This window comes from Lissotriton helveticus, chromosome 2_1 (assembly GCF_964261635.1).
Source record: "Lissotriton helveticus chromosome 2_1, aLisHel1.1, whole genome shotgun sequence".
Classification (NCBI taxonomy): domain Eukaryota; kingdom Metazoa; phylum Chordata; class Amphibia; order Caudata; family Salamandridae; genus Lissotriton; species Lissotriton helveticus.
The window spans coordinates 1,044,134,617-1,044,158,746 of NC_136059.1; positions in this window are offsets into that span (position 1 = coordinate 1,044,134,617).

The following is a 24,130-nucleotide window of genomic DNA, read 5'->3' on the forward strand; positions in this document are numbered from 1 at the left end:
AGTGTAATATTGTACAGTGGAGTATCATGATTTACAAGAAGACAGTGCATGGTAGAGTGGCAAGTTGTACTTAGTATTGTCTGGTTAGCCAGCTGAAAAGAGTGTGTAATGAGGTCCGATACTTATAATAATTTGAAGGTGGTGGTTAAATTGCAAATGGAAGTTATAACTAGAAATATTTTGAAGTTTGTGTAGTTTAATCTTGGTCTGGAAAGGGAAAATACATTTTCCTAACTATAACTAAGCTTTAACCTTTGGTTTTTATCATTGAATTTCAATGTTTTTAAATCTTTTTAATAAGAATGTGTTTCAGATCGTAGACTCCAGTGTCGCAAGTGGAGAGTAGTTATGTGGAGTGTCACACAATAGAGTGGAGGAGATTATTGAAACGTCTGTTTTCATAGACAGGAGTGCTGCAGGTTGGAATCCAGTTGAGTAGAGTGCAGTAGCATATTGTATAGCGTAGTAAAGTGATATATCTTGTCGTGGCTTGTTGTATCATAAAGTGGAGTCAAGTATCTTACACAAGAACAGCGAGTTGTACAGCCGAGTGGCATGTCGAACAGTAGAGTAGGGTGTGGTAGACTGTCTTAGAGTGGAGTAGTGTTTTAGAGAGGAGAAGGGTGAAGTACAGTGTCATAAAGTGGAGTATTGTCAGGTGGAGTGTTGCAGAGTACAGTAGAGCAGAGTGTCATAGAGTGGAGTGACGTATCATATATTCAAGTGGCATTTCATTGCGAGAAGTTAATTGGAGTGTTTTTGAGTGTCATATAGTGTAGTACAGTGTCATAGAGCGTATGTACATAGAGTAGAGAAGAGTGTCATAGAGTGGCATAGAGTGTAGTACAGTGTTGTAGAGTGGAATTTCAGACAGTAGAGTAGAATGTCAAACAGTGGATTGGTGTAGAGAGAAGTATAGCACAGTGGTGTAGAGTGGAATTGAGTGTAGCAGAATGGAGTATATTGGATTAGAGTACACTGGAGTGGGGTAGTGTAGAATGGAGTAAAGTGTCATACAGTGGGCTAGTGTGTCATAGACTATAGTGGCGTGGAGTGCAGTAGAGTGTAGTAGCGTAACATACAGTTGAGGAAAGTGTCATTAATGGAGTACTGTGTTGTACAGTGAAGTGTCATACAGTATTGGAAATTAGGCTACAGTGGAACAGAGTGGCATACGGTCTAGTTGTTTTTTTAATAGTGGAGATGTGTACAGTACAGTACAGTGCTGTGGAGTGTGGTAGAGAGGATTAGGAAACCCTGTTATAGAGTACAATGGCATTGAGTGATGTAGAGTAGAGTGGAGTACTATGTCAGAGTAGAGATTAGTAAAGTGAGGCGCAGTGGCATACAAAGAGTTGCTTAAGTATTGTATAGTGAATTAGAGTATTGTAGAGTAGAGTGCAGAAGAGTGTTGTACTGTGGCATACAGTATGGTATAGTGTTGTACATTGGAGTGAAGGGATATACACAAGAGTATAGTGTTGGAGAGTGGTATACAGTGTAGTGGAGTGTTGTAGAGTGGAGTTGCATAGAGTTTAGCAGTGTGTGAAACAGCGTAATGTAGCAAAGAGTGAGGTAATGTCTCGTACAGTGGAAATCAAGTGGAGTGGTGGAACGCAGTGTGGAGTAAAGCACAATAGAGTGTTTTGGTGTGTGGCAGAGTAGAGTGGTATGGCGTGGAGCGGAGTGTCCTGCTGTAACATAGGTAAATGGTGTGGGGTCTCATACAGAAGAGTGGAGTGCTTACTGTATAGAAAAGTGTTGCATAGTGGAATAGAGTGTTGTACATAAGAGTGTAGGGGCAAAGTGTGGAGTATAGAGTTGTACAGTGGAGTGTACAGGGATAGAGTGGAATAGACTTTCGGAGAGGGTCATGAAGTGTGGTAGACTTTTATAGAGTCTTCATATAGAATGGATGAGAGTGCCGTACAATGGAGCAGTGTAGAGTGGAGTGGCTTACATTGTAGTGGCGTAGAGTGGATTACCATAAAGTGGAGAAGCATACAGTGCAAAAGCGTACAGTGGAATACTGTACAGTGGAATATCGAACAGTGGAGTGGCATAGAGTGAAATAGCATAGAGTTGAGTAGCATACAGTGGAGTGGCATAAAGTGGGATCGTTTAGAGCAGAGTAGTCTGGACTGGAGTGGCGAACAGCAGAGTGGTGTAGAGTATAATAGCGTATAGTGAAGTGGTTTAGGCTGGAGTGGTGTATTATGGGGTGAAGTAGAGTGTAATAGCATATAGTGGAGTGGTGTACAGTGGAGTGGAGTAGTAAGGAATACTATACAGTAGAGGAGCAAAGACTAAAGCTGTAAACAGTGTAATAGCATAAAGTGGAGTGGTGTACAATGGAATAGAGTAGAGTGGAGTATAGTGGAGTGGCATAAAGTAGAATAGTGTAGAGTGGAATAGCATAGAATGGAGTGGTATAGACTGAAATAGCATATTGTGCAGTGGTATCGAGTGGCGTCCAATGGACAACCATAAAATGGAGTGGCATTGAGTGGAGTGGTGTACACTGGAGTGGAGTAGGGAGGAGTAGTGTATAATGGAGTGGAATAGTGTAGAGTGGAGTGGTGTGCAGTAGAGTAGTGTAGACTGGAAAAGCGTACAGTGGAGTAGTGTACAGTGCAGTGGTTTACAGGGAAGTGGTGTAGACTGGATTGGCAGACACTGCAATGGGATAGAGTGTAATAACATACAGTGGAATGCTGTCCAATGAAATAGTGTAGAATGGAACGGAGTAGAGTGGAGTGGCATACACTGGAATGGAGTGGAGTTGCATAGAGTGGAGTGACAGAGTGGAGTGACATAGAGTGGAGTGACATAGAGTGGAATAGCATAGAGTGGAGTGGCACACAGTAGAATGGCATAGAGTGGAATTGCATATATTGGAGTAGCATATAGCGGAGTGGGGTATACTGAACAGACGTAGCGTGGAGTTAAATATAGTGTAATAGCTTAGAATGGACTGGCATAGAGTTTAGTTGTGTACAGTGTAATAGCATAGAGTTGAGCTGCGTAGAGCGGAGTGTTGTACAGTGGAGTGGTATAGAGTGCAATAGTGTATAGTAGAGTAGTGTATAGTGGAGTGACACATAATGGGGTGGTGCAGACTGGATTGGCATACAGTTGCATGGGAGGGGAAACATCCATTACCATGCAGTCATTACATTGCACTGCTTTTACAACACAACTGTTACAACTCAACTGCCTTTCCATCGCAGGCCATAAAAACACATGCCATTACAACACATGCCATTATAACATATTATAAGGTAAGTAGTGGAGATGTTTTAGTTTAGGGTGGGTATGGGTTTTGGGGTGGATGGGAATAGTCATTTTTACCCCTACACTATCCAACACTTTCCCTACTGTTGCACTCACTGGAGTGGGAATAGTAATTTCTACCCCACACTATCCAACACTTTCCCTATTGTTGTACTCACTGGAGTAGGAATAGTAATTTTTACCCCTACACTATTCAACACTTTCCCAACTGTTGCCCTAAAAGTATTATGCGTTGTAATGGTACGGGTTGTAATGGTATGCGTTGTAATGGAATGCATTGTAATGGTAGTTTTTAAAACTGCATTGTAATTCCATGTGTTGTAAAATCATGCGATGTAATGATAGTTGCGATGTAAAAACCACGTTGTAAAAGTGTAATGGCATACAGTGAAGTGGTGTACATTGGAGTGGGGTCCAATCAGTAGCATAGAATGAGGTGACTAGAGTGGAGTGCCATACACTGGAGTGGCATAGAGTGAGTAGTGTACAATGGAGTAGCATACAGTGAAATGGTGTAGAGTGGAATAGCATATAGTGGAGTGGTGCACAGTGGAGTGACGTATACTGTAGTGGTGAAGAGTGGAGGCTCACACAGTGTAGGAGCATAGAGTGTAGTGGCATACATTGGCGATGTGTACAGTGTAATAACCTAGGGGTCCATTAGGATGACGGGCGGACATTGCCCGCCCGTCATCCCATCGTGAATCGGGACCGCCCGCCATAAGGGCGGGGGTCCCGGAGGTGCCATTAGGATGTGCCCGCCACAGTGGCGGGCACATCCTGTATTTTCAGCATTGTGGCGGGCGGTGCTCTCTGCACCGCCTGCCACAATGCTGAAAATGCACTTTCACATTGTCATTTGCAAGCACTGCGCGGTGCCTACTGCTTTGCAAATGACAATGAAGGGGGGTACCACGGGTACCCCCCATGTGCACCCACCATCTGTACTTCACTCTGGGGGCCCGCAGGGGGCCCTCAGAGTGAAGACTGCATGCCTTTCCGTGGCGGCAGCGCCACCGCGGAAAGGCATCTCACAAAGCCCATTGGAATATGGCTGGCGGTGTCTAATAGACACCACCACCATATTAAACATTTTCCGCCCCAGCCGCAAGGCGACCGGGAAGGAAAAATGGCGGGCGGTGTTTCGCTCCACTGCGGTCCCCCCGCCATCGTAATATGGCGGGGGGAATTCAGGGAAGGATGTCGGGCGGATTGCCCCCGCCAGCCTGGTGGGGGCAATCCACCCGACATCCTAATGGACCCCCTAGAGTGGAGTGGCATAAAGTGTAGTCTGGTACAGTGGAGAGTTGTAGAGTCGAGTGGCGTGCAATTGAATAGCATATAGTGGAGTGGCTACAGTGGCGTGACATATGGATGTAAGTGAAATTTAGCAACAATTTAATTAATCCAGATTTACCAGTTCAACGCAAGGCCACACATGGTGACCTTGCTTTCCTTTGTAAATCTGACTTAAGTATTGTATTGCCCACGCAACACCATAAGTAATGCAAGTGTACTGCAATGTAATAATACAGCTCAACCTTGGTTATATTTTGGGTCATGGTACACTGTGATAACTTTGTGGTATACCGTGGAATATGGTGATGACAAGCCTCTATATAATTAGGTAATGGCTGTATTTAGAGAACGAAATGGCAGTCACATTGTTTTAGTACACTTTGGTAGTGCTCAGTGTTCGGGCCATAGATATAGGTGAGTAGTCAGTCCCTATCTCGTACCACTTTCCTAAATTGGTAAAAGGTAAGGACATTTATTTATATTTTTTATATATATTTTAAATAAGTTTGCTGCCATGTACCACAGTAGTTTTCCAAACGTTTGTGAAATTCCTCCTAAGTACAGCAATGACAGATATCATTAAGTTTAAAAGCCTTAGAATGCCTTCAAGTCTGTTCTGCACAAAAGCATATTTAGAGCCCTCAAACCCTCAGTGTACCGTGCTGAGGAAGGTGCTTTGTGGTTGGAGATTTTTTTTTTTGGCTGAGGCAATCATGTCAGAGGATACACTAAAATTAATTGTGGCAGATTAAATATAAGAGTTGGGGTAAAAGACATAAATGTTAGGGAATTTAACAGAATACATTGCTAATTGGATTTCTACAGCCGACAATAGGAAGTGGCTCCTGGCAAGGTGGGAGGGTGGGGTTCTGATTTTATGGGCAAATAGAATGACATTTGACAATTATCTGACCAGGTCACAGGAAAAAGGTTTGTGATAAAGATGTCATCAGCACTGGAAAAAAAGTTTATCCAAGATATGCCCTGCTTGCTGAATGGGTTTGGATATAAAGTAAAATAGTGCTAAAACCTTTAGGTTGTTAGTAAGTGTTGTGAAATCGCTTTCATTGTGGTTTCCCAAGTGGAATTTCTAGTCAACAATACCAGTGAAATTAGAATTTTTTAGTTCTTGAAGAAGAAGCAGCTGAGCAAATCTACAGTCTCCAAACAGTTCAGGGCCATATTCTGGAAAGGGCCCTGGGGACGCAATACCATGTGCACAAGTTTTGTGCTTCCCGGGACACTTTGGTCTTACAGAAAGGGCCGCAGACACTTGTGCGGCCCTTTCTGCAATACAGACAGTGCTGATGCACATATTGCACAAGCGCTATTACCAGAGGGTGTGCCCTCATTTGCATGGGAGCGTGGCCCCATGCAAATGAGGGAATCCCTTCGCTTTGGCACCTGTACCGTATTATAGACATGGCCGAAGAGGCAGAAAAGTTGTCAGGAGGCGCACTGTCAATGCGCCCCCTGAGAGCAGCCCTCTGAAGGGGGAGAAGGGGGTCCTATGGACACCCCAGACGTCCCCTTGCAGGTGTGTGTAGTCACTCACTGCACCCGACTGCAAGGGGATCTCTAATCCCACTTAAAAGTGTGTATTCTGTAATATGACCTCTGGTGGGCTTTATAATAGGGTGCCCCAAAATGTGGGGGTAGCATTACTGGAGATTTCTTAAATAAGGCATTCAACCACCAGGATAAAGTACTAGATTTTACTGTTACTTGAAAAAGACAATTGCTAAGCCTTTGCGGTGTTCAGAGTGTCTATCTAATCTTTTTAAGCAATAACCTTCAGGTACTGCCTGTGTGATGTCCGAGCTGAAAGAGTTTGGGGCAGATCCTCTGTAATAAAGAATATATCAGTGCAAGAGATGTAATGAGATCTCAAATATCAGAATACTACCTTGGTAATGAAAGGGCATACATATATAAGGAACATACCCCCACATGCATCAACCTATTTAGGAAGTGCAAACGGTGCGAATCGGTAAATTCGGCCGTTTGCACTTCCTAAATATGTTTTTGGGATGCATGAAACAATTCGCTATTTTTTGCATTTCTTAAAAATGCAAATGCAATTAAGGAATCGCATTTGTGCGATTCCTTAAATGCAATGCATCAATTTGTAAAAAATAGCGAATTTTGAAATTGGAAGTGCAAATTAACACGAGGTTGACCCTCGTGTTAATTTGCGAAAATTTTTAAAAAAGCAAAAAAATGCATTTTTTAAACTTGCATGTTACAGATACACATGTCCTTAGGACATGTGTGTGTGAAACATGCACTTGAAAATACATTTCAGGGGTGCAGGGGGGGGTCCTTTGGACCCCCCTCTGCACCCTTGCAATGCATCAAAAAATTGCGAGTGCAAAAAAAAAAAAATGCAAAACGGCATTGTTTCCTATGGGCCTCTAGGCCCATAGGAATCAATGTAATGCCATTCCTTAATTGCGATTCACAATTAAGGAATCGCAATTTCCGAAAATTAAGAAATCCTAAAAACTTTTAGGATTTCTTGATGCATAGGATTTTGCATTTCCTAAATAGCGATTCCTTGATTTTCGCTATTTAAGAAATGCAAAATCCTAGATTGATGCATGTGGGGGATAGGACATCTGACCAAGGGGGGTTGTTAATGAATGTAGGGGAATGTGTATTAAAAAATGGAGACATGCTGAGATTCAGGAGGAAAAAATAATTTCAAAAAGGGGGTGGTGATGGACAGAGTATCTGAGTTAATCAGAACACTCCTACCCAGTCAACAGATCAGGGCTTGATCCATCACCGTTTTTTAGCTCACTGCACCATCCCAGTTCAGAACCTGGCTATATGCAAATTAGTCTGTCCCTGGCCCAGTGCATCATGGGAACAGGGCAGACCAAACTACCAAGCCAATTCTTCACTGGAAAGGAAACAAGCTTCCGGGGACCGGTTTCTGGCATTACAGCCGTCTTCGGCCCAGCTTGCTTGAATCCTGATGGTGCAGTGAGCAAGGGACTCATGTCTGAGCATACCCTTCCACACTCGTGGTGGCCAAAATAATTTCAAAAAGGGGGTGGTGATGGCCACCATGAGTGTGGAAGGGTATGCTCAGACATGAGTCCCTTGCTCACTGCACCATCAGGATTCAAGCAAGCCGGGCCGAAGACGGCTGTAATGCCAGAAACCGGTCCCCGGAAGCTTGTTTCCTTTCCAGTGAAGAATTGGCTTGGTAGTTTGGTCTGCCCTGTTCCCACGATGCACTGGGCCAGGGTCAGACTAATTTGCATGTAGCCAGGTTCTGAGCTGGGATGGTGCAGTGAGCTAAAAAACGGTGATGGATCAAGCCCTGATCTTTTGACTGGGTAGGAGTGTTCTGCTTAATTCAGATACTCTGTCCATCACCACCCCCTTTATGAATCGTTTTGGCCACCATAAGTGTGGAAGGGTATGCTCAGATGTGAGTCCCTTGCTCACTGCACCATCAGGATTCAAGCAAGCCGGGCCGAAGACGGCTGTAATGCCAGAAACCGGTCCCCGGAAGCTTGTTTCCTTTCCAGTAAAGAATTGGCTTGGTTGTTTGGTCTGCCCTGTTCCCACGATGCACTGGGCCAGGGTCAGACTAATTTGCATGTAGCCAGGTTCTGAGCTGGGATGGTGCAGTTAGCTAAAAAACGGTGATGGATCAAGCCCTGATCTTTTGACTGGGTAGGAGTGTTCTGCTTAATTCAGATACTCTGTCCATCACCACCCCCTTTATGAATCGTTTTGGCCACCATAAGTGTGGAAGGGTATGCTCAGATGTGAGTCCCTTGCTCACTGCACCATCAGGATTCAAGCAAGCCGGGCCGAAGACGGCTGTAATGCCAGAAACCGGTCCCCGGAAGCTTGTTTCCTTTCCAGTAAAGAATTGGCTTGGTAGTTTGGTCTGCCCTGTTCCCACGATGCACTGGGCCAGGGTCAGACTAATTTGCATGTAGCCAGGTTCTGAGCTGGGATGGTGCAGTGAGCTAAAAAACGGTGATGGATCAAGCCCTGATCTTTTGACTGGGTAGGAGTGTTCTGCTTAATTCAGATACTCTGTCCATCACCACCCCCTTTATGAATCGTTTTGGCCACCATAAGTGTGGAAGGGTATGCTCAGATGTGAGTCCCTTGCTCACTGCACCATCAGGATTCAAGCAAGCCGGGCCGAAGACGGCTGTAATGCCAGAAACCGGTCCCCGGAAGCTTGTTTCCTTTCCAGTAAAGAATTGGCTTGGTAGTTTGGTCTGCCCTGTTCCCACGATGCACTGGGCCAGGGTCAGACTAATTTGCATGTAGCCAGGTTCTGAGCTGGGATGGTGCAGTGAGCTAAAAAACGGTGATGGATCAAGCCCTGATCTTTTGACTGGGTAGGAGTGTTCTGCTTAATTCAGATACTCTGTCCATCACCACCCCCTTTATGAATCGAGATTCAGGAGGAAGCACGATAAACCGCAATTACACAGCTGAAACATCCTTGATTCAGTTCCAGATTCCACACCCGCATTCAATGCAGACTTGGGGCCTGATTCACAAAGAAAAACTTAGATCAAATGTCTAAGTTTACGACTTTCAGTATTCGCAAAGGTAGGTTACGAGTAGTATCTTTATCTCAGCATTAGGGGCAGCTTTTCCGCACTCAGGCGCAATCTCTGCCCAGAGTGCAGAGATTCCACTCTACACCCGGGGTAGAATCTCGGCACTATGGGCTTATCTCTGCCCAAAGAGCAGAGATTCCACCCTGAGTGCAGATGTAAAGATACTACTTGAAACTTACGTTTGTGAATGCCAAAAGGTAGTAAAGTTAGACTTTTGGTCTAAACTTGGACCAAAAGTCTAAGTTTACCTCGGTGAATCAGGCCCTTGGTTTTTAACATGTTCATTCCATTATCCAGGAAAACTCAGACTTGAGAGATTTCACTCTGCCCAACTCAGAATTAGGACTTCAGTGGAAAATCTGCATGAATAAGTCAGCCAGATATACACATTATATACGTTAAACCTTTCTCCCTGTTTTTGTACATAGAACATATTTTCCATGTAGTGAATCTCTTCCCCTAGACACCGTGAAATTTTTAATTAAAGAAACTATTTAAATAAAAACACATGCTTAGCAGCAATAAGGAAGCCATAACGAGACTCTGACCACTAAAAAGCCCTCAATGGCAGTTCCCAAATAATGCCTGGATAAAGGTTCTGACTGATTGGCGGATAAAATCCGGTGATGGCCCAGATGTAATTGATGCAGTTTGGAGAATAGGTTCTCAAGTAGCATTCCCGACCACACTGGAACTTTCAATTGTTCGGTAGATGCCGGGCTTCATATTAACGAAGCAAGGCATTTTTTTAAATAAATGTTCACATTGGGTGGTTATAGACCTTTTAATTGATTTGTGATAAACCTTTCTAGCAAAGACTTATAAATGATAGAGGTGATAACTGAGGCTAAAATATTTAAAAAAAATATTTGCTAAAATCCAAAGTGGTACAGGATCTGGGTTTGGCGGTGCATTAATCAATAGAACGTCCATGGTAAATGTTTATTATTTGATGGTGTTTCTTCGAAAATCACAATTACTCCTCCTTTTTTTAAGTGTTTTTACAAGTGTTTGAAAGATGGAAATGGTATTACAATGTTTGTCGATTTTCACAGACATTCATTTCGCAAGGATGTACTGTCTCATTCCAGTTCCTAGCACCATAATCATTACTAATATAATTCAACTTAAGACAGCAGTGATGAACCACCACAAGATGGTGGTGCCTCATTAATGCCAAAGCTTCGGAATAAGTATTTTATAAGCGCCTGGGGAGCACTTTAGCAGGCAAACTTCTATTTTGCCTGAAGTTCTAAAATCCTCTCACCATTCCTTTACCACCTTAAATTTTCGTGCATGTTTCTTGCATTTATTGCAAATAAAATGTAGATACCACCAGACGTTTCCTGGCGGAAGTAATTCACAGTAATCCCATGTTCATTGCCACACTTCTTTACATCTGCACCAATAGCATTACATTGTGCCAGTTCGGGTACTGCGCAGTTTTGCTATTACAGCGCTAAATGAGCCCGTTTGTGTAGCAATTGAAACCAGGTACCAATTTTGCGAAGCTTTACAGATTTATAAGTTAATTATCCCCGACAAATAAATGTAATCACGGCAGAAGATAACATGTTTAGCAACTCTTGTATGAAAGAAAAGGTTGACTATAAACCTGCTACAATCTTGAATTAAAACAGTAAAACTATTTCCCACTGCATGAACTATGCAAGAAATAACTTGATAATTCTTATAGTTCCAAATCTTCAGATTTTTTTTCTTCAGACTGGATGCCCATTTTTTCCAAGACCTCGCTCTCACAACTCATGAAATATTTCTTTCAGAACTGTTCTCGTGGAGCAGTAATTTAGTTCTGAAAGCAGCATTCACCTGATTTTGTCTCTGCAATCATTGTTCCAGATGAGTACATTCTCAAGGACAAATCTAAAAGCACTAATGTAGCTTTATCTGTTTGAAGTGGCCTCCTAAGTCATCAACATTCGCTGAGCACGAGGGCCCGAACTCTAGTGTTTTCCAATAAGTACCGCCGAGTTCTTATTCAGCTCTTACATGAGCGGAGCACTTAGGGCTACCAGAAACATCACAGAAGACGGCTGTTGACAATGCAAACAAATGAATGGAATTGCGAGCAGAATGACCGCAGAATGTACAAGTGCAGGAACCTTGTAGAGTATTACATCGTTCCCTAAAAAGGCATCTCTTTTTTAGCTTTATAATCGAAAGAATACAGGATACAAATCAATAGGTGTTGTAAGGGATACACATAAACACTAATTATATACACATGCGTTTAAGTGCTTGCAACAGAGTTCCAAACAATTCATATAACAGCTTATAAACTGACTATATGACTGGTTCGAAAGGTAGGAAGTGCCTTACTACTCAGAGAAATCCCGAACACGGAACCTTACACACTCTGATGGGTTTCTTTGCATTTTAAATAGGACATTTGGAAAAATATGAGCACAGCGCGACATTTAAAAAGGAATAAAGTGCAAGTTGCAAAGTTGAAGATAAGAATTTCTCATCAAGATTTTGATAAGTTCGAGAAGTAATAAGCTTTCTTGCCAGCATTTTACAAATGCTTCTTTTGTAAATAAACAGACCCGTTTTTAGAAAACCCACCAGAGTGGTGGAAAATGCTCAAAATATAGAAGTATGTATCACTTTAGGATGTTTGCATCCCCATCTTAGGCTAACTTGGCATATCGTTCACAGTAAGGTGAGGCTGGGTGGATGTTGCTTGCCGCTTTGTTAGTGTTCGAATTACTTAAATGTAATCTTCATTACTCAGAATCATAGTTTCCTTGGCGCTGTTCTTACCTATGCTAGGCTTAGCTGCTCAAAGACAGATAGCCCCATTTATATTTCTGGGACGAAGGCTGTTTTCCATTTCTGTGAATAGCCTTTCTCTGCTTTCTATTAATAAGAAATCTCGCCTCTCTCCCGTAACTCAGCCCACTCCCTCGAACTACCAGGTGCGGCCTGCACCAATAGGATGTAAGGGGTGGGAGGGGAGGGAGGACACATGAAGTAGGGGGGAAGGATGCGGGAGGATGCAGGGGAAGCGGCTAAGAAGAAATTCAATTTAAAACGTACCTTTTTGCCGCTTCCTCGCACGTCTCTCCTCCGGAGTCCTCCCTCGCTCAGAGACAGCTACAGGAAGCATAGCCAGGCTCCCAGTCAGCCAATCACAACGCGGCCTTAGCAGAGTTGTGATTGGTCTGAGCACAGTTTTTCACGCTCGGACGCTGACTGGAGGCCTGGGCATGTTCTCCACATAGGCCGGGATGCAGCCTGCATGGAGAACATGCAAAGTGCACATGACTGTTTTGGGCACAAGAGGGCCGTCCAAGTAATTATTGGGCACTTTATGAGGTGCAACTATTCCTCCCCTGTCCCCTCACCCAAAGCTGTGGGCGGAAGTAGGATAAAATGATAATAACATGAATTATTTTTATTTTATTTTCTCTCCTTCTCTGCAAAAAAGCTGTGGGGCGATGCTCCTCTGCCTTGGTGGAGGAGCCGCCACTGTGAACACCACATGAAAATACCATGCAAGAAATCTCTTCTGGTTCCCAGTGTGCCCAATGAGGGAAGATGAAAGAAAGGAGGGTGGTAAGGCGACTAGGACAAGGAAGTACTGAACATTACTAGTAGAAAACACTACTGCTTTCTTCCTCTTCATAGTCCCAGCTCTTACCCACATGACGATGAGCCAAGCACAGATCGACTGTAGGCCTGAACAAACAAAAGGACCCAGGATGAATGGCAACAGACTAAATGTTAACAGGCAGAAGTTGCAGAGACGCAGCACATAACACCCCAGAGCCAATCCGCTCTGCCGACCTTGCCCTTGCCGAAAGCCCACACATCCGCAGAGACAGAGTGGGTGGGAGAGCCTTCTCCTACATCGCGGCAAAGACCTGGAACAAGCTCCCGATCAACATCAGATGCTCCCCCACTCTGCACACCTTTGGGAAGATCCTCAAGGCCTAGCTCATTAGCTGACTCAGAGCTGCAACCCCCCCCTCCCCCCCTCAGCGCCTTGAGACCTTCACGGGTGAGTGCCACGCTTCACAATTCCCTGATTGATTGATTGAAACATAACATCCTCAGAGTCACACAAATCCAAATTACAGTGAGACCCAAAAGTATGGGGATGAGGCCAAGTACTAGCTCAGCAGATCTTGGACAGGGGAAACCCCAGCAGCTTCCTCCCAAGAGACAATCATCCCTCTAGTAGAACATCACTGAAGCAAGAAGCAAGCAGAAGCCAACTACCGTAAAAGTAGATAGTTCTGAGGCAGCAAGATAAACCTAGCGACTCAATGTAGATATTGTACGCTTCTTTCCACTACTGGATGGTAAATAATAACAAAAATTATGATTCACACAACAGAACTCTTAACAGGTGTATGTGTGAAGCCAATTAGGGGAGCCTGGATCAAACAAAGGCCGAACAATCCTATCGGAAACCAGTGTGACAGTGCCTCATGAGTAAATCAAAAGCCACAAAGTAAAACCACTCATTCTGGAAAGAATTGGAGAAGGTAGGAAATACTACTTAGGAACTTAGATCACTAAGAACCAACAGAAAAGAAACGTCAGGAAATTATCATGAAAGGGGCAGAGATTCAAAATGGTTAGGCCCTTGAAACCCCTAAAAATATATGGCAGATTTAGAGTTGCCATTATGTCCATTTCCAAACCAGATGAATTCACAGACGATAGTATGACGTTTAACTGGTTCGGTGCTATTGAAATGAGTTGCACATCATCAGTGATCTCACCTGGGTGCTGTTGACATCGAGGTCATGCCACTGAATGAAGCTCCAGAGCAGCTGCTTTTCCTTGCTGCTCTGGTGCCCTTCAACTCCTATGGCATACCCACCTCGGTTGAAGTGGGAGACCCTTCTACTCCAGCTGAGGGGGTCATGAGTGCCTCCACTGATGCGATCATGTCACAGATGAAGTGATATCAGCTGCAGGACCGGGCACCGAGGAAGTTGCCTTCCGGTTTACCCACAGGCACGGAGGGCAGTGACGGCTCCTATGCTATGGCAGAGGAGCTACGCCCCACTGCTTTTAAGCAGTGGCAAGTTGAAACATACAATTATAATAACATAGTTATTATCATTTTAGGCTTCTTGTGTCGTGCTGCTTTACGGGTGGGCTGGTGGGCACGGCTGCTCTGCTCTCGGAGCAGGGGAGGAGTGGTTTGCCCAGTGTGCAATGACTGTTTGATCAGCAACCTCGGCCCGCTCAAACCAGTCATGCACATTTCCCCATTTCCCCATGCCCACCCCCCAAGCCGCTGGCTGAGCACCATGTGATGACACTGAGACCAATCACAACACTACATAGCAGCGTTGTGATTGGCTCAGGGGAGAGAGCATGGCTGACTGCTTCCTGTTCTGGGAGTCCGAGACAGGAGAGTAGAGACGCGGGACCTGGCCTCAAGGTAATGTTTTAAATTTTCTATTTCGCAGGGACTCCCCCATACCCCTGCAACTGAGCCATGCAGGCTGCCACTGACGGGGGGGAAGAAAAGAGCCCTGTTTTCTGTGCTCGTGAGGAAGTGTGAGACAAGGGAGGTATGGCTTAATGGCTGAGACTCTCAGGTTTCCAACAATACCTCTCCTGTCCTGTAAAGTGCCAGGTGATTGCTGTAAGATGCAATCACCTGGTACTTCAACTAGACACAATGGATGAATTAGTCGATCTTATGATGGGAGGCAGTATAAAAAGGCATGATCTGGTCTCCCTACCAATGAAAAGTTATGTTTCTCAATGCCCCTTTTTCCAGAACCACAATGCATTCAAGAAAAATTGGTGCGGTTTTATTTCTCCTTCTTTGTACCAGAACATGGGCCTGAGCACCAAAAAATGCCTCCTCTCAAGGAAAAAATGTGTTTGATCTTAGGAAATTGGGAAAGTTCTGACTTTATAAAGCCATACTGTATAAGTATGTTGCAAGCTATGGCAGACAGCATGCAGTGACTAATGTGTTTTTTTTTCTGTTACAGGAATCCCCCTTTTAGTTGACACTTCTTAATTGTTTGAAAAAGTGCAAGCTTATTTGTTTCATTTCATTTTTCTTTTCGGCGTGATAATCAAGTTTGCTCTAGTAAGGGCCTAAGGCTGCTTTGTGCTGATTGTTTGTTCTGAAACATTCGACAATTACTCAATAATGTTATATAAGATAAACTCTGGGGGCCTTATTTATGTATAGTGTTGCATCTCTGCGTTCAAACAGCGATGCAACACTTTTCAGTCCGCCCACCTTGCGCCAACATGGATGTGCCGTATTTACTGTATGGCGCGCCATGTCGCAAGGATTGACAGATACATCAGGAATCCTAATGTATCTGTTGGCGCAAAACCCATGCATTACTAGAGCACATCCAGCATTGCATGGCAGAGGCCTATGCCTATTGCACTGCATCATCCTTACGCCTGCTGTGAGGCAGGTGTAAGGTTTTGACACAGAGGCTTCCTAGAAGTGGTGCCATGAAATTTCACTGTACCACTTCTATGAGGCTTACTTGTGGGGGAACGCCCAGCCAGCATACATTATAGCTGTGGTAGGTTTAATGTGGTGCAGGGGTTTACAAAGTGATGCATCTGCCTAGATGAGTCACTTAAATATTGCACAATATGGTGCATCATTTACACCGCCTGTGGCATCAACATAGTGATGGACCAGCTGCATTAAAGTGCTGCAAGGGGCTCATAAATTAGCCCCCGGATGTGAAGGGTTAGAAAGGGGACCTTCTGCCAAGCGACTCACAGATGAGACAGGCCATGCAGAATCACATCGCCTATTTTTGTGAAGGCTAACAAGAGGGCACTTAACCTTCCCTCGCTGCTCCTATCAACCTGGCTGCTAGGACAAGATGGGAATAGTAGGCCCTTCTATTAAAATGAACATGGAACCTTATTGTTCAAACAGGAAGACAGGTGTGAACAGTCTCTGAATTTCATATTATGTTTTCATTTTAGTGCTAAAAATAGCTTATTGAATAAAAGAACGAGAGTGGGATTGTTGTAAAGTTATACAGCAAATATATTGGAGTATTCTTTGCTGTTGAGACTTCTGGTAAACGTTGCAGCTACCATTCTGTTTATCTTTATTATATTCACATTGTGCCTACTAGGATAGGAGTTTGATTTGAAAAATAAATCTTTCAAATGAAGCCCTCATTTTCTAGTGTTTTTGATTGTCCTCTTCTTTAATGATAGAGGGTTTGGGATCCACTAATTATACCTAGGATTGCTCCTAGAAGTGATTGTTACCTGAAACACATCTCTCTCACTCTACCAAATATTGCTCAGTGGGTTCTGGTGTGGTTACAGTCCAACTAGTTTTCTTCCTCTGGTTTGCAAACTGACTAAATCCTTATCGCCAGTAGGTCTAGCAATCCGAATTCTAGTGCGTACACCACAGGAATTTCCAAAAAACATATCAGCAGGCAGTGTTTGTAGTAATTCCTGGTAAATCAATAATAAGTTGCTGCATTGTTTCATGCTGTATTTGACCCTTGTGTAGTGGATACTGTAAACTGAGTTGCCTCAAGATATTCAGGTTGTGGGTGAGTGTCTATGATGGTGCGCAAAATGTCACACCAAATTTTTCTGTATTTCATTATTTCTGAAAAGTGTTTGGTGCTTTCAGGATGGTGTGTTTGAGTACTGTTTCATGCCACATTTGACCATTGTTTAGAGGATGTCAACTAATTGCCTCCTGTTAATCAGGTTTTCAGTGGGTGTTCAAAAGATAGAGATACATTTTATGCTTTACTTCATACTTCATGTGCATTACCTGTAAGTATTCTTTTTCTAGATGGTGTTTTCAGTATTGTAACTTTTTACATTTGAATATTGTATAGTAGATCCTGTTAAGTACATGCCTCCATGTGTTTGTGATAGGGCATGTTAGACCTGGCATCTTTGGTGTGGCTTCTCCTGTCTTTTTGATCCTGGCCTCCTAGGTTTTTACTGTGTGCTGCATTTCGTTTTTGCTGGTTAAAGGACTCTGGACACTTTACCACTGCTGACCAGTGCTAAAGTGGAAGTACTGCATGTGTAAATTGTATTGGTCATTGGTTTATACATGGCTGGTAGATTTGTTTTACTAGTAAGTCCCTAATAAAGTGCACCAGGTGTGCCCAGGGCCTGTAAATCAAATGCTACAAGTGGACCAGAGGCACTGTTAGTGCCACCCACACGAGCAGCCCTGCAAACCTGCCTCAGACCTGCCACTGAAGTGTCTGTGTAAACTGGCATGTTAACCTGGCAAATGCTCCTACTTGCCAATTCCAAACATTCCTTTTTAATAAACATAAGTTACCCCTAAGATATGCCCAATGCAGCCCCAGGGGCAGGGTACAGTGTATTTAGAAGGTAGGGCATCAATCAATCAATCAATCGTAGCATTTGTAAAGCGCACTACATACCTCTGAGGGTCTCAAGGTGCTAGAGGAGGGGTGCTGCTACTGTTCGAAGAGCCAGGTCTTGAGGAGTCTCCTGAAGGTTAGAAGGTCTTCCGTCTGCCATAGGCGGATGGGGAGGGTGTTCCACATCTTGGCGGCGAGTTGGGAGAATGATCTCCTGCCGGCGGTCACTCTTCGGATGCGGGGGACGGTGGTGAGGGTGTGGTCTGCGGAGCGGAGCTGGCGGGCGGGGGTGTAGAGGCTGAGTCGTCTGTTGAGGTATGGTGGTCCTGTGTCGCAGAGTTCCTTGTGTGCGTGGGTGAGGAGCTTGAAGGTTATCCTCTTGTTGATGGGGAGCCAGTGCAGGTCTTTCAGGTGGGGTGTGATGTGGCTGCGGCGGAGGATGTCGAGGATCAGGCATGCAGAGGCGTTCTGGATGCCTTGGAGTAGTTTCAGGAGTTTGGCCGGGGCTCCTGCGTAGAGTGCGTTGCCATACTCCAGTCTGCTGCTGACGAGGGCCTGGGTGACCGTCCTTTTAGTTTCGGTGGGGATCCACTTGAAGATCTTGCGAATCATGCAGATGGTGTTGAAGCAGGAGGAGGAGACGGCATTGAGCTGCTTTGACATGGAGAGTGTGGATTCGAGGATGATCCCTAGGTTTTGTGCGTGGTTGGTAGGTGTATGGGGTGCTCTTAGTGCTGTCGGCCACCAGGAGTCGTCCCAGGCCGAGTGGGTGGAGCCGAGGATGAGGACCTCCGTCTTGTCCGAGTTCAGCTTCAGTCGGCTGTTCCTCATCCAGTCGGGGATGGCCTTCATTCCTTCGTGGAGGTTGGTTTTGGCGGTGTGGGGTCCTTGGTGAGCGAGAGGATCAGCTGGGTGTTGTCGGCGTAGGAAATGATGTTTAGGTCGTGCTGTCGGGCGACATGGGTGAGTGGTGCCATGTAGACGTTGAACAACGTTGGGCTGAGAGATGAGCCTTGGGGTACACCGCAGATGATCTCGGTGGCTTCGGAGAGGAAGGGGGAGGCGGATGCTCTGGGTTCTCCCGGAGAGGAAGGAGGTGGTCCAGTCCAGGGCCTTCTCTTGGATTCCGGCGTCATGGACGCGTGCTCTCAGTGTGCGGTGGCAGACTCTGTAGAAAGCGGCTGACTGGTCCAGGAGGATGAGTGCTGAGGTTTCTCCGTTGTCGAGCATGTTCCTAATGTCATCAGTGGCGGCGATGAAGGCAGTTTCGGTGCTGTGGGTGCTGCGGAACCCTGACTGGGATGGGTCCAAGATGTTTTTCTCTTCGAGGAAGCTGGTCAGTTGTTTGTTGATGGCTTTTTCGATTACCTTCGCCGGGAACGGGAGCAGGGAGATGGGTCGGAAGTTCTTGAGGTCCTTGGGGTCCGCCTTGGGTTTCTTTAGTGAGGGGTTGATCTCTGCATGCTTTCAGCTCTCCTGGAAGGTACCTGTCTCGAAGGAGATGTTGATGGTGTTCCGGAGGTGGGGTGCGATGGTGCTTCTGGGGAACCAGAGTGGATGGTGTTCATGATCTTGATAGTGTTGTTGTCGTTGATGTTGGTCCAGTTGCGCAGGCGGTTGGTGCGGGTGGTGGTCGTGGGAACGGGAGCGTGGGCTGTTGCCGGGGTGCTGACGGCGTCAAAGATGTAATGGATGTCTGTGATCTTGCGATGGAAGAAGGTGGCCAGCGAGTCGCACAGGTCTTGTGACGGGGGGATGTCGTTGGTGTTGGAGAGTTCCTTCAGGATGCTGAAGAGCTCTTTGCTGTTGTGTGCGTTGTTGTCTAGTCGGTCTTTGAAGGTGGTCCTGTTGGCAGATTTGATGAGTTGGTGGTATTGGCGGGTGGCTTTCCTGTGGACTGTGTAGCTTTCCGGTGTTCTTTCGCGGGACCAGTTTGTTTCTAGTTTTCGGCAGGTTCGCTGCGGCGTCTGGGTCGGTTGAGTCAGTGGGTGGGTTCGGGGTGAGGGTGGTGGTTAGCTGGTCCTTGGTGAGCTTGCCCCAGCTGCAGCGAGGTATCTGCTTGGTGAGGTGGTGTGTGGTGGGTTTCTGGAAGGTGAAGTGGATGCAGCGGTGGTCGGTCCAGTTGAGTTCGGTGGTGCAGCGAAGAAGACATGGGTGCTTGCTGAGAAGATGGGGCCAAGCGTGTGGCCGGCGGAGTGTGTGGGTGCTGTGAAGAGTTGTTTGAATCCGAGGTTGCCGAGGTTGTTGATCAGGGTGGAGGAATTGGCGTTGTTGTTGTTCTCGAGGTGGAAGTTCAGGTTCCCGAAGAGGATGTAGTCTGTGGAGGCGAGGGCGTGTGTGCTGATGAGGTCGGTGATGGAGGCGCAGAACTGCGGTCGAGGTCCGGGGGTCTGTAGATGAGGGTGCCTCTGAGGGTGGTATTGGGGTCAGTGTGGATCTGGAAGTGCAGGTGTTTGGTGGTGCTGAGTGTGTCATCCGCATGTGTTGAGATTTTGAGAGTGTTTCTGTGGACGATGGCAATTCCTCCTCATATTCCATTGGTGCGGTCCTTGTGGGTGATCTTGTAACCTTCCGGGATGGCTATGGCTATGTCAGGTGCCGAGGAGGGGGTCAGCCAGGTCTCACACCATGTGCGGGTGAGTGTTACATGGCCTAAAGTGAGATACTGCTAATTTTGTTTTTCACTACTGCAAGAACTATCTCTACAGCAGTGTAACATAGGGATTGCCTAGACACATCTTTTAAGTGTATTTGGGATCTCTGAACTCACAATTTGAAAGTACATCTTTTTATGAAGTTATCTTTTGATTTGCTTGTGTGAAAATGCCACTTTTGAAAGTGGGCAGTTTCTTTCTTAACCATTCTGTGCCTCTGCTTGTCTGTAGAATCCATGTCAGGGTTGGCTGACAGTTGGGCTGTTGTGTATTCACTCTAGACAGTCACACAAATGGAGCTGAATTGTGCCTATTATTTCCTGATGGGCCATCACCAGGCTTCTGAGCCTTCCTGAGATAAAGTGGTTGGAGGAATTGTCACTGACACCCGAATGAGCTGCTCCTCTCTTCACACAAAGCTGTCTTCACCACCTGTAGTGTGTCTGGAGCCAGGTCAGGGAAAGGCAGGGTCTTGTGCACTACAAAGTCTTTCCTTTCAAGTGTTCCTATTTCAGAGGCAGAAAGTGGTATAAGTATTGGACCTCTGACACCCCAAGATCAGAACACTTCTGCTGGACTGAGGACATTTTGCCAGAAAGAAGAGCTCGATGTTGTGGGAGGGACTGCCACTTGCTTTGTTGTGCTGGCCTGGTGCTTGCTGCTTCTGTCTTTGGAGTGAAAGGAAGGAACTTTAATCTCTACATCGTGCCTCGAAGGTTCTCCAAAGAAATGTTCATGCTTGCCTCTTCTTAAGAAGTTTCAGGCCCACTAAAGACTTCACCTACCAGTGCCTGGGCTCTTCTGCTGAGAGTCTTCACTTGCCACGTAGTGCCAAATGCAGTTCTTAGGAGGAAATTCTTGTGAACTAAGGAGAAAATCCATGCATCAACACGCAGCATAGCATGGTTCCTGATTGGCGCATCAACCACAGCTTTCAATGCAAGCCCGAACTTGCAGTCGCAGCATGTCAGAAAATTGCTGCAGTGTGAGCCCCAAGCACTCTGTCACTGTCATCCTTGGCACCCGCTCCGACTCCGACGTGGCACCTGCTTGTGACTGAAAAATTGATGCAGCACCTGCATTGCCGCAATGACGCCGCATGTCTGGACACTTGACGCATAATCCCTTGATGCCGATAGTTCATCAACGCAGTACTGCAGCAAGGAACCAAGGCAAAGTGTCCGGAGACGACGAATCACCTCCCTTTCCAGTAAGGAACTGACACATCACCTACCCTGACAGCACGGAACCGACGCATTAACTCCCCATCCTAAAAATAAGGAATGATGCATCACCTCCCCAATCAGTTAAAAAATCATGTATCACTTTCCCTGTGGAGTAAGGAACTGACACATCATTTGCTTTTCCAGTGCCTCACGTCCCCTGCGCCTTTTTCGTGTTTTGATTTTTTTGCGCATCCAAGGTAATTTGTGTTAAACGAAACCCATCCATAGGCTTCTATGGACTGAACTAACTTAATCTTTGAAAAATGATATCACAACTTCTGTATGTTGGATTTTTGTCATTTTGGTCTTGTTTTATTCCGATAAATATTGACTATTTTACCAAACTGGTGTAGACTCCTTTGGTAGTGTTCTTACTGTATTACTGTGTGTGTCTGTACAAATGCTTTACACATTACCTCTGAGATAAGCCTGACTGCTCGTGCTAAGCTACAAAGGGGTAACAGAGCATATTTTAGCTGTGTGACTCCCTTATCCTAATTACAGTGAGGGTCCCTACTTTGACAGGTTGCAAACCACTGCCAACTAGGGACCCTTTTTCTAACTGGGCACAAATCAAAAAAACTCCGGAGATAAAGCTAAAAACAGTGCAAGTTTTTCACATTTCCTGTGTATCATACATGCATTTAGACTGCATGCTTTTCTAGTTCTTTACCTCTTTCTAGAACACACTGAGCAAATGTCACATATGTGCCAATTATAATACCATATTATATGAAAGTGCATGAAGAAGATATGTTCAGCTTTTCAAATAGCAAAAACAGTTTACCTTGATTGTGTAAAATGAAGCTCATGTAACTGATAGTCCCACTGTGATTATTGTATGGTATGTTAATTAATTTCTAAAGGGCACAAATACCCATTGGTGTCTTGGTGCTGGTTTGGCATAGCAGCTTGGCAAGAAAAGATGGAAGACTAGATATTAAAAAGCCAAGTTTTGAGCAGTTTCCTAAAAATCAATAAGGAGGGAGCTGGTCTGAGGATTATAGTCAGACTGTTCCACAGTGCGGAGGGTTCTGCGGAAAGACAACTACCCACCCATTTGAGTTGCTTGATTCTGAGGCGGGTAACCAACATGGAGCTTTCAGATCATAAGTCTCTGCTGGTTACATACCATGCTAGAGACTGTTTGAAATGAAGGGGGACTGAGTCATGCAGAGCCTTATAGGTAAGGCAAATATCCTAACATTTAATTATGTTGCTCAAGGAAAGCAAGTGGAGTCTCCTGATGAAAGCGGAAACTGGTTGGAGGTAGAACAAGAACAAGTCTAGCCGCAGCTTTCTGTACTCTCTGCAGTTTTTTTAAGAACTGTCTGTGAAGCTTTACATAAAGTCCATTACAATAGGCCAGTTTGGGGAGAATTACTAGTGTGATGACTGTTTTCCTTGAGATAAGGGGAATAAAAGGAAGATTCTTTGTGATATTTCTCAGGGTGCTAAACCTAGAGGAAATAACTGAGCTAATATGCTTATTAAAATTCAGCTTATCAACAATAAATATTCCTGGATTTTTCAATTTTTGTGAGGACTGCTTCTAGTTCAGAAGGCCAACAAGATGGGCTCCAGAATTGAGGTTTTATTCTGAAAGGAATGACCTCAGTTTTATCAGAGTTTAATTTAAGGCTGTGTTTGTCCAACCAATTGCTGACAGCTCTCATACAGTTGTGAAACTGGGGAGTGTGTCATTAACATTGTGAGAAGCTGACACACCGATCTGCGTATTGTCAGTATAAGAAGTGTGGGAAAACCCAAAAGGTCTATTCAAGAAAGCCAGTTCGGTGACATAGATATTGAAGAGTAGAGGACTCAATGAAGATCCCTGAGGGACCCCACAAGGAAGAGAAAACGACCTAGATGAAAAATTCTCCAGCATTACTGAGTGTTCTCTGCCCATCAAAAAAGTCTGGAGCAAAGCAAGAGTTTTGTTATTAATGCCAAGTGTTTTAACGCGAGAGATGAGAGTGGCATGATCAACTGTTGACAAGTCGAGAAGAATGAGTGCTTCAGAGCCTCCTCTATCGAGGATAGTTCCTAACTTATCAGTGGTCTTTATTAATGCTGTCTCTGTACATTGTTCAGCCCTAAAGCCGAATTGTGTAGGGTCCAGTAAATGGTTTAAATTAATGGAGTGTGTCAATTGCTTATTTATTAGCGTTTCCACTACTTTTGCAGGAAATGGTGACCTGGAAATAGGACAATAGTTTGCTGGGTTATCTGGGTCCAATTTAGGCTTTTTAAGAAGTGGCAGAATAGAAAACGTTCTCCACAAGTGCTAAACATCCTGTTAAAGATGTTGGTCAGATACGAGGCAATAGGATTAGGGATCTGTTTAAGAATGGATGGGGGGCCAGGGGTCATTAGACGACCCAGATTTGGCAGATTTGACAAATTAAGGAATTCTGATATCATGGTAAAAGTAAAGTGGCTGAGGTTAGGTAGGGAGCTGCTGACAGGGAGATTAGAGTCATAGGTATGAATGTTAGCTATGGAAGGGCTAAAAGTCAACAGTGCTAGAGGAAGTGAGTTGGTTATAAATGTGAAAGCACAGTAAATATCAAGGAGCACTTAGCCTAGGATGTGGCTTACCAAGCAGCTATCCGCTGCATATCAGGCCCAGCATGCTATTTTATATCTAGTGTCTATCAGAACACTACACTGTGACCACAACCAGAATT